The sequence below is a fragment of the Stegodyphus dumicola genome, chromosome 9, assembly GCF_044657685.1.
Source record: "Stegodyphus dumicola isolate Sdum_Otavi_A_Nest chromosome 9, ASM4465768v1".
Classification (NCBI taxonomy): domain Eukaryota; kingdom Metazoa; phylum Arthropoda; class Arachnida; order Araneae; family Eresidae; genus Stegodyphus; species Stegodyphus dumicola.
In genome coordinates, this window is record NC_140776.1 from 165110300 (window position 1) to 165121020 (window position 10721).

A 10721-nucleotide genomic window follows, 5' to 3' on the forward strand; every position below is an offset into this window, starting at 1 on the left:
AAACCCTTAGTAGAATAGGTAGTAGAATTAGTAGTCAGTTCGGGCACCAACTTCGGTGTCTTTTTGCTCAGAGTGATGGAAAGTTAACATTCAGTATTGTGCACCGAAAATTTTGTTTTCCTGCACGTTGACAGAATTGCTTGATTTTGCGTAGAAACTATGATTTTAATTGCAAAAACTTTTTATCTGTTTAAAACTGCATTTGATGCTTTAAGCTTTTCTGTGTTCTACAATTTTTAATGGAGATGTTTTTATGTATTTTTGCCCTGCCGCGAAGTGCGAACTGAATTCTTTGAATGAGAAACCTAAAAACAATGAAATTGAAGGAAATACGTTTAAATGAAGTGAAAGAAAAAATGTGTATAATTTAATAGGCTGTACAAGGAAGTCACGTGGTGTCCACATCAGACAATTTAAATTATAATTTTGCTACAACTGGTATGTCAAAGAGTTTTCACGCAAGTAGTTGATATGCTTTCAAAATTTCGTTATTAATACTCTCATGAAGTTTTATTACTTTAAAATCTTAATCTAATAATCTTACGAAAAATTCGCTAAACAAGAAAAATTTACTCAAATAATGTAACTAGTTGGCTATATGACAAATCTGAATCATTCATTGTTTTCTAGAGCACGAATTCTGCAAGATTCTAGAAAAAAATTTTCTTTTTGAAAAACGTTTATATTGATCAACACTTTTTACGATAATATGCAGAGAAATTCTAGTCGGCTAATCTATCAACATCAGAAACTTTTATCCAAACTGATAACGATTTTCTGAACTTTCTGAACTAAATAATTAATTTTTATTTAAGTACAAATGCAAACACTTCGTTCTTCAGTTTGTGTCACTGAATGTGATGTTTAACTTTAAAATTAAATATCTTAATCAATTTTTATCGTATGAGATACGTCATTTTTGTATTGTATTTTTTTAATGTTTATAACATTCTTCTAAACATAAGTATAGAGACAAGGGGGCAACGTATAAAAAGATGTATTCCTTAATTTTTAAAAAACTGACCTTTTAAATTTAAACATGACAAAACATGGCCATTTCTATCACTTAAAACATTTTTATAACTGCGAAACTGCCAAAATAAAGACATTTTTATAGACATTTTCCCGAACAGGTTTATAACTGCCAAAATAAAAAACGGGTAAAATTTTTGCGAACAAGTTACATATATAATACGTATAATATACCTCATTTTTTTTTTTTTTTTTTTTTTTTTTTTTTCAAAATTAAAAAGACGAAGACGTTTCGAATTACATACTTGTTTGACAATCCACAGGAAATATTTTTAAAGGCCTAAATTACAAACAAATATCTGTTACATTATTAAGTAAAAGTACATTTTATAGTATGTTCACATAATTATATTAAGCTAATATACTATCGTACAGTATTTAAAACAGCTACTCTACTAATATTAAATACTTCGTTTAAAATATCATGATTATTTTTCTTTTCCGTTAGGAAAGAAAAAAAGGGGGGAAATACTACCGGTAGCTCCAAAATATTTCTCTGTCGCTGTCAGTCCAGCCCGCTTCTTTAATATAAATTTCAAACTGCAATATTATTATTCAGATTCTTAAAATGCTTGCTGATTCAGATTCTTAAAATGCTTGCTGATTAGTGGATACAGAATGACTGAGTAAAATTTCAAACTGCAATATTATTATTCAGATTCTTAAAATGCTTGCTGATTAGTGGATACAGAATGACTGAGTAAAATTTCAAACTGCAATATTATTATTCAGATTCTTAAAATGCTTGCTGATTAGTGGATACAGAATGACTGAGTAAAATTTCAAACTGCAATATTATTATTCAGATTCTTAAAATGCTTGCTGATTAGTGGATACAGAATGACTGAGTAAAATTTCAAACTGCAATATTATTATTCAGATTCTTAAAATGCTTGCTGATTAGTGGATACAGAATGACTGAGTAAAATTTCAAACTGCAATATTATTATTCAGATTCTTAAAATGCTTGCTGATTAGTGGATACAGAATGACTGAGTAAAATTTCAAACTGCAATATTATTATTCAGATTCTTAAAATGCTTGGTGATTAGTGGATACAGAATGACTCAGTATGCTTCTTAAGTTTCGTCTACAATCTTCAAGAGCAATGAGATTGTTAAAATAATTGCCATTTGAACAGCTGCTTCGATGCAGCGGTTTCATTGTTTTCTGTAAATTTTGTAGTTATATACCTGAAATTGGTTAACAATTTAAGCAAAAAAAACTGAAAAGTTTTTAATTTTAACGGTCGCTCAAAAAGGTCTGTTAATTTTTTTTTTATACTTTCTCTAAGATAGCATTCTACCAGTCTGCTCTTAAACTCCACTCCCGCTAACCTTTTTTTTTTTCGCCTTTTTAAGCTTTATTATTAAATATTGTTTTTTTCGCATTTACGCCATATAGAGTTCAACAACAAAAGCCTAATTTTTTTAAAAGCTGCATAATGGCATATGTATGTAATTTCCCATGCATGCATTGTTAAGTGTTGTCATACATTTTAATACTTTTTCAGCCTTTTTTCAGGTCATCATAACCATATTCAATTTCCTCAGTAAAATGGCTAACAATTATTTTTCGTCATTTTTAACCTGTTTTGTATGCTAACTTCATTTATTAAATATTATCTTCTTTGCACTACTCCACATAAAACTCAAGGTACTTACGTATTAACGCAACCAGGCCAAAATTCGCATAAATTGCCAAATTTGGCGACCCTACTTACGGCAACCCTACGTGTTTAAACTAAAGTTTATTTATAAAAAGAAAAAATAACACTGGGCGTGTCCTACCACAGCAATGGGTTTTCGGCGGAATTTGGCGAGAAAAGAAAGAGACTTTTTTGGTTACTGTACCTAACAGAAGCGCCGTTACCCTCATGGAAGAAATTTGCGAAAATATCAAGGAAGGAAGCATCATTTATTCGGATTGCTGGAAAGGATACAATACAAGTGAGTTCGAAAATGCTGGATTTCTGCATGGAACTGTTAATCACAAATATAACTTTGTGGATCCCAACACGGGCGTTCACACACAACATGTAGAGCGCATGTGGGGCTCAGCCAAATGGCGCAACAAAAAACGGAGAGGAACAGCCCGTCATCATCTTGACTCATACCTTATCGAATTTATATGGCGCCAAGCTCAAGCTGTTAATGGCGAAGACGGTTTTCAATCAGTGCTAAAAGCAATAGCCAAAAGATTTCCGCCGAAAAAATAATTCTGCAACTTATTCAAATTCGAAACCGGAAGAGTTTAATTGCTATTATATAATTAATAGCTAATTATATTTGCTATTTATATTTTAAAACAAAATAATATAAAAAACTGTATTAAAATTATCTGTAATTAATAAATGTACATTTTCTTTCTATTCATACTTTTTTACTCAAACTTACAAATCGCGCCAACCTGGTTGCGATAATACGTAAGTACCAAACTCAATTCAACGGCAAAATCACAAAATATTGAAAAACAACATATCTTTAGAATTTCCGATAGATATTCTAGCGCGCTAGAGATAAAAATGTTTTATTCTATACAGTGTTGCCACAGCTCGCTTTCAAATCAATTGGTTTGTTCATCAAAAATTCATTAGTGCTTCAAAAAATATGAAATATAAAATTCAAAATTCTGGGTTTCAAGAGCATATGCTGAGATGGATGACTACGTTATTCAAAATTGGATGGCTCTAGGTAGCGTTGTTTTTCACATTTCGAAAAACATACATACCTTCATGAAAATTCTTCATTACTATTTATTTTTTTTTTTTTTTAAATAATACAGGGCGATAACATTTGGAGGCAACAAGTTGAAAAGCGATTCGCTGCTTATACTGAAATGATGCAAATCTCATTTTGGGACTAATAGCCAATTTTGGACCAAAATTCCATTAAAATTTATAATATTATAACATTGAAAACAATGTAGCCAATCAAGATGGTTTTCGCAGCTCTGCAGTGTTGTTTAAAATAATGAGGGATTTTCGTCTGAGTTTTTCCCTGCAATGTTTACAGAAGGAATGATGCGCCACCATTGAGAAGCTGTATGTATAAAAATGAATTCCCGAACATTTTTACATTTCACAGTTTTGTAAAATTTGTCAGTAATAAGTGAAAAAAACTTCTGTTTCGGAAACTATATTAGTTTTCCTCACCGTTTCAATTAAGCCAAATTTGGGTTGAATAAATACGTAAATATATTAATAGCTTACATTATAAGGTATTTCTCCCGCCTTCTTAGCGTGTCTTCGTGGTACAGTGGTCTGCATACTGGGCGCGTATTCCAGACATCCGTGGTTCGAGTCCCGGCGAAGGCGTTGCTCATTTTTTCAAGTCTCCTGCTTCCAAAAAATACCTAATTTCTCTACAGTGGCGCTCGAACTAAAAGGGTTGTGGATGATGATTCTCCACACCTAGGATTTGGCGATTGGGTCCCCTAAAACCCCAGTCGCCCTTTTAAAGGGGGGAGTATATATGGTACTTCTCCCGCCTTCTTAGCGTGCCTTCGTGGTGTAGTGGTCTGCATGCTGGACGCGTATTCTAGAGGTTCGATTCCCAACGAAGGTATAGCTCAATTTTTAAATCTCCTGCTTCCAAAAAAATACCTAATGTCTCTACAATATTATGTAAGAAAAGTGCAGATAAACTTGTTACAGCTATTAAATCAGTTAAATTATAAAATAACATTGGGAAACAATTAACGTCTAGATAATATCTATTTAGAATCGCGTGGAAATAATCTATTTCGTATAGATAATAATCTATCGTATAGATAATATCTATTTAGAATCGTGTGAATTTAACGTGTAGAAAATATCTATTTAGAAATTGCTTAGATTTAATACACTTTAGTGTAAAACATAGTACAAAAACAATATGTCTTAATGCAAAACATAGTTTTTTAAGGGTATGTATTATGTAACGCAAGCAACTCTTATTATTACTCTATTTCTTCTCGTATTTTTCCCCTTGCTTTTTAGCGTCTAATTCTTAAATTTATAAGATGTTTGTATAAATTTCCCCTTATTCGATGCGTTCAGAAAAACAAACCCGTGACAAACCCTGATTAACTAGTTCAGACAAACTAGTTCAAATTAGTTCAGACAAACTAGTTTAGACAAACCCTGGTTAGCTACCCTGGAAGGTCACCTGAAACTTTCCCTTGAAACGTTTAAACTTTGTGCCAGCCTAATACAAGAACCGACTAATCACAGCGGAGCAAACGCGAACTGATGTTTAGACTACGATTTCGCTGAATCAGCTGCACATTCACCTTCTCTAATTATTTATGGATGATTTGAGGCCTAAGGAGTAGCAGAGACAACAGCAAGAACGGGCGAAATTCGGGTTACAAGGAAGTAGAACTGAAGATATTTTATTGTAGTGCCAATATTACTGTGTAGTCTTACTGGAATAATATTCTCTTTTATAGAAATAATATTCTGATAGTTTATCTATACCACATATTACTTGTAGTTATCCATGACTACTTTTCATTTGTTACATTCTTACTGTAACCGCGTTCCAACAGAAATTAAATTATTCGTATAAAATTTTTCTCTTTGTTTTCGGACAATAAAATTAATAAAAAGAAAGTGTGTAGGGGGGAATAAGGTGTATATTTTTGTCTTTTTCAGTTTAAACATTAATCATAAAAATCTTAAAAATGGTTTTGTATAAATATGTTCCATTATAAGTAAAAAAATATGATGCAGGCACTTGATGACTTCCTTATACGGCATATTCAGTTATGCATATTTTTATAACATCCCATTTAATTTTCGTAGTACCAGAACCAAGTTCCTTATAGCCTATTTTTTCAAAATGAGTGTAAAATTTTCCCTAATATAAGAACAGGGAAACCGAATTAAATATTATATTTCGCTATTGTCGAAAATTAATTTCTTTTAAACTTTGGCATTGCCAAAACATGAATATTTTCGTCATTTGGAACACTTCTATAAATGGAAGTAAATGACTACGACCAACGATTGCAAAAATAAAGGCCCGTGTAAAGGACATAGTATATGTTTGTACTTCCGACTGCAATAAAAAAGGGAGATGCACAACTAGATGTTATAGCAGTCCCATATACAAAATTTCAACGTTCTGAGGCTAATCGGTTTCGAGTAATGCGAGATACATACATATACGTACGTACAGACATCACGAAAAAAATCCGTTTTCAATCCACTTTAAATCCATTTTACAATCGGCTTTGGAAAAACAGTCCTTTATTCAGTCCGTACGTACAGAGGTCACGCAAAAAAATCGTCGAAATGGATTCGGGAACGGTAAAAATGGATATTTCCTTTGAAATATATCCGAATCATATATATATCGAAACCATAATATATCGAATTTTTTTGCGATTACATGAATTTGACATTAATATACAACGTTAGAAATAAATTTCATTAGGTAAAATAATGCAGGCGTTCATAAAATTATTTGTTGGGCGTATTATAAATTAACCTTATTTTAAATTTCATTAATTAAGTAAATTAGGTCGTTCATCATCGGTGATTTAAGGAATGCGAAATAGTATAAATAAAATGAATTGTTCAAAAAAATAATACCGAACGACAGCTGGATGACTTCCGTTATACTGTACGACGGAAAAAAAATTGCTCTAATATTATTTCCTTATAAAATTAGCGCGAAGACACTTTTGCAAATATTGAATGAAGAAATTAAAAGTCCTAATTGTTCAAATCGTGACTGTGTAATATTTTACTGGATCGCTTGCTCTCGAGACTTGCAGCAAATATTTCTCTCAAATGAAATGGCAACTATTTATATTTTTCCAGGATATGAAATTATAACACAAAATAAATAGTAAACGTTTAGGTCGCTAAATTTATATGACAACAACAACAAAAAAAAAAAAAAAAAAAAAAAAAAAAGGGGGTGGGAAGTTTTAAGTCAGAAAAGTGTTGTAATTCTGAAAATTCTCTCCAAGTTTCCACTCTCCATTGCAATTCCCAAAAGTGTTTTTTTAATTTCATGATACTTCTTATTTACAAAATGAAAAAAAAAGTGCTATTACATAAAATAAAATACCGAAGAATTAATTACTTTTCTTAGACATAATCATTGGCCAACTGGCAGGGAACAAAAAAGAGATGCACTAATAAATAATGCTAACAGATCAGACGTCCGTTATGATGCTAAAGTTTAATTTATCTAATTTTTTATCTAAAGGTAATAAGCTTCGAAAGAACATTTTTTTAAAGAATAACTAAATGAATAATTTATGAATTGGGATTATATTTAGCGGGAAGACAATGGAAACGTTACTAGAAATGAATAAAAAAAATAATGTATTAACTTTATACGATTTCATTCGCTCATACTTCTCACCAAAAATAAATCAGAAAACATCAACTTAAAAAGCAAATGAAAGTATTATGCTTTTAAAATTGCTTAATGCTTCAGTGCCTCTTTCTTTTCATGAAAAAATCAGCTTTTATTTCTAAGACGTAAAGAATACACGCAAAATACAGCTCATAATGCTAATAAAAATAAATATATTTTGTGGCTTTTGTATAAAAACGATTGAGAATAAATGGGCAAGAAACGCATCCGTATAAATTATAAAATTAAGTAAAATTTAATTTTATGCCAGCCTTTTCTTAGTAATAAAATCTGTATATATTTCAAAGGAGATTGCAACAGATTTCTGTTCTTCAAGGAGGAAAAGTATTTTGCGGTTAAGAACCAATTGAAATAAAAAAAAGGTGCACTAAAAAATAAATAAAATAATTTAAAAAAAAAAAATCTGAAATGTTTCAGATTTTAAATTACGTCCAAAGGGGCGTTTTTTAACATTTTGTGTGTTACCTTTCTTTATTAAATATCATGTTCCTCGCACTTAAACGATAAGATCCAGTGCAACAGCAATATCGCAAAATAGTTTTAAAACGAGCATATCTTTAGAATTTCCGATACAGAGGCTCATGCGCTGGAGATAAAAATGTTTTTTCTGCACAACGTTGCCATTGCTCGCTTTGAAATCCTTGAGTTTGTTAATCAAAAATTCGTCAAAGTTTTAAAAAATAGGAAATCGATCATAAAACAAATTTCAAATTTCAAATTTGGTCTTCCACATGCTCATATTCGTTGGAGGATTACGTTATTCAAAATTCGATGACTCTATGTACCGTTATTTTATGACAATGTGAGAAATAGACATACATTTACGCAGATTTTCATTATTTAATTTCTTCAAATATAATGCAGGACTCTAACATTTTATGGCAACAGTTTGAAAAGTGAACCGACATTTATCCGTCCGACCCAAAATGCCAAAACGAAAGTAATAGTCCTTCGGGACTCAAGTCCCTTTGGACTAAAAATGCAAAGTAAATAAAAAGGATATAAAGTTAGGAAATAAATATAAAGCATGCAGCAAAATAGCAATTTAAAGTAAATAAAAAGGTAAGTATAACAGTCTTAAAATTTCTTAAAACTAAGAGCTTTTCTTCCTCAAAGCGAAAGATAGATACTATGATCTCCGTAAACATAAAAATTGTCTTTATAATTCTGAGATCAACTTATTAAAGTTGAATTTTGTTTAATATTAAAATAAAATTTGCTATTAAAGTCCGTTAAAACTATAGAAGCTTTTAAGGATCGACGATGTTACTCGACGATTGAAAAACAGAACATTTATTAAAATTTCTATATTGCAATTAAGAAATTTAAACAAATTATCTAAATTATTAATAGTTCCGTTAAGGAGCTCACTCACAGGAGCAGAAAATAATCATACAGTTTCTAGATTTAATAAAAAAAAAAGATTAAAAAAAGAAAACAAAATTAAACTGTACATTTTTTTCACTTCATTGTATAATATTATAGACGAAAAAAAATGAAATAAACTAGCGTGACATTTTTAACTACCATCTCAGTTATTTAATTTTGATTAGAAACTTATTCATATGCAATTTCAGAAAACGAAATTAAAAAGATATTATAGCCGCTTTCATTAGAAAGGATTTTTCGTAAGATATAGAAAAGGCCAGAGATTAGAAGATTTACTGAAATGTTTCAACTTATAATGTAATTGTTCATCATTATTATCAAATTCTAAAATATCATTAGCAGAGAAGAATTATAAAATGATCCGAACTGATAATAATATTCGTAATTCTAGGGCTCTTTATTCATTTAAAAATTTTTGTTCTAAACAATTTGTACAAAATATATTTTCCTTCTTTCGTATTGGATATCTAAAATATATTTTTTAGAAGCTCATAAACCGCCTGCGAGTTATTTCGTTTACAGGCATGGCATTGCTCATGGCATTGCTTCTTCTGAATATCCTCCCCCCCACACACTTTTTGTAAATCCTTTTTTTTTTTTTTTTTTTCCTTATAATAAATGTTTTTTCCTTTGTTGTGTATAAAAGGTAAATACTCTTTCTTATATGATAATTTTACTTCCGGAAAAAAATTCTATTTTCTGTTCATAACAAAAATTTTATCATAAAAATGCCTATCCCAAAAATTTCGCGAGTTTGAGTTATGTTTCTTTAACGTTTTTATCACAAATTATTTTCCCGGGTATGAATACAATCAATTATAATATATAAATATGAATTTACTTTTACATTCTTTCCACATCGTTGTCCATAAACGCTCATTACAATAAAAACGGAAAATTTCTTTATAGTAGCTTGAAGCCAAATGAAATTTTCTATTTTGTATAAAACACATTTCAAACAAATTATTATATTCATTCATAATAGAAAATTTTAAATAATTGTTACACACTCTAAAATTGTCTTCTGTTTCTAATGTAAAAAATTATGTTTAATAAACTATGAAGAAAAGAATAACTTACTTAATCGAATAAAAAATATAAAAAGCGTTTATTTCAAAATAAATAAAAAGCTATTTAGGATCTTTTAACGGGCAAAACGAAGAGGAGTTATTTAAATTTATATAACTTGATAATTTCTTTTTCTTACCTGATCAAATGATTTTATTCCAAATCTCACAAAATTTAAAGCAGAACACAAAAACCAGCTTCGCTCAACATTCAGTCACCTGTGTTGTTTTGATCTCAGTGGTACGAAAGGGTGAAAATTGCGGACCTAAGGTGGAAAAGAGCGTTCCTATTATTATTCGCTGTCATTGGTCACGTGGAAAGTTACGTAGCTTGACGTTTCGATTCTTTTCTGACGTAGATGGTCTGCCACTTTTGGCACACTTTCGCCTATTCGAGCTCGTTATTGTAAATTCTACTATAACAAAACGCTGAACAGAAAGCCAACTTCTATGCATATGCAATCAGATTACAAATGCATGTTAATTCCATAGGCTTCTACCAAATTTTGTTTTATTTACTTTAAAAAATATTTGTAAATGATAGAGGATAATAATAATAACCATGGGTTGTTTCGAGACTGCTGCATTTGATTCAAACTATTAGAGTCTTCAACGGAAACGGGAAATTTCATTCGTTTAGTTTTCTATAGCAAAGCACACTAGCGCTATCTGCCTAAGAAGAGGGATGCCTTCGTGGAGGACTTTCTAAGGCTCTAGGCTAAGGACTTTCTAAGGCTAAACTGGCTCGTATACACGTTGCACAAGGAGAAAATCACGAAAACGCTCATAACCGGCGCGTTCCGTGCCGGACAGGTCAAGACTGGCCTGAACCAATTCCCAATCGATGGTGCTGCAG

The 10721-nt window shown here is 30.8% G+C and overlaps 1 protein-coding gene across 1 annotated transcript in view; it reads right to left on the reverse strand.

The window, feature by feature from the left end:
• Positions 1-10133, reverse strand: part of LOC118180641 (sodium- and chloride-dependent glycine transporter 1-like) — a 233809-nt gene extending 223676 nt beyond the window's left edge. Inside the window, exon 1 of the mRNA XM_085824294.1 lies at positions 10006-10133. The gene's annotated coding sequence lies outside the window, so the exon portion shown is untranslated. The remainder of the gene's footprint in view (positions 1-10005) is intronic.
• Positions 10134-10721: the final 588 nt, after the last annotated feature.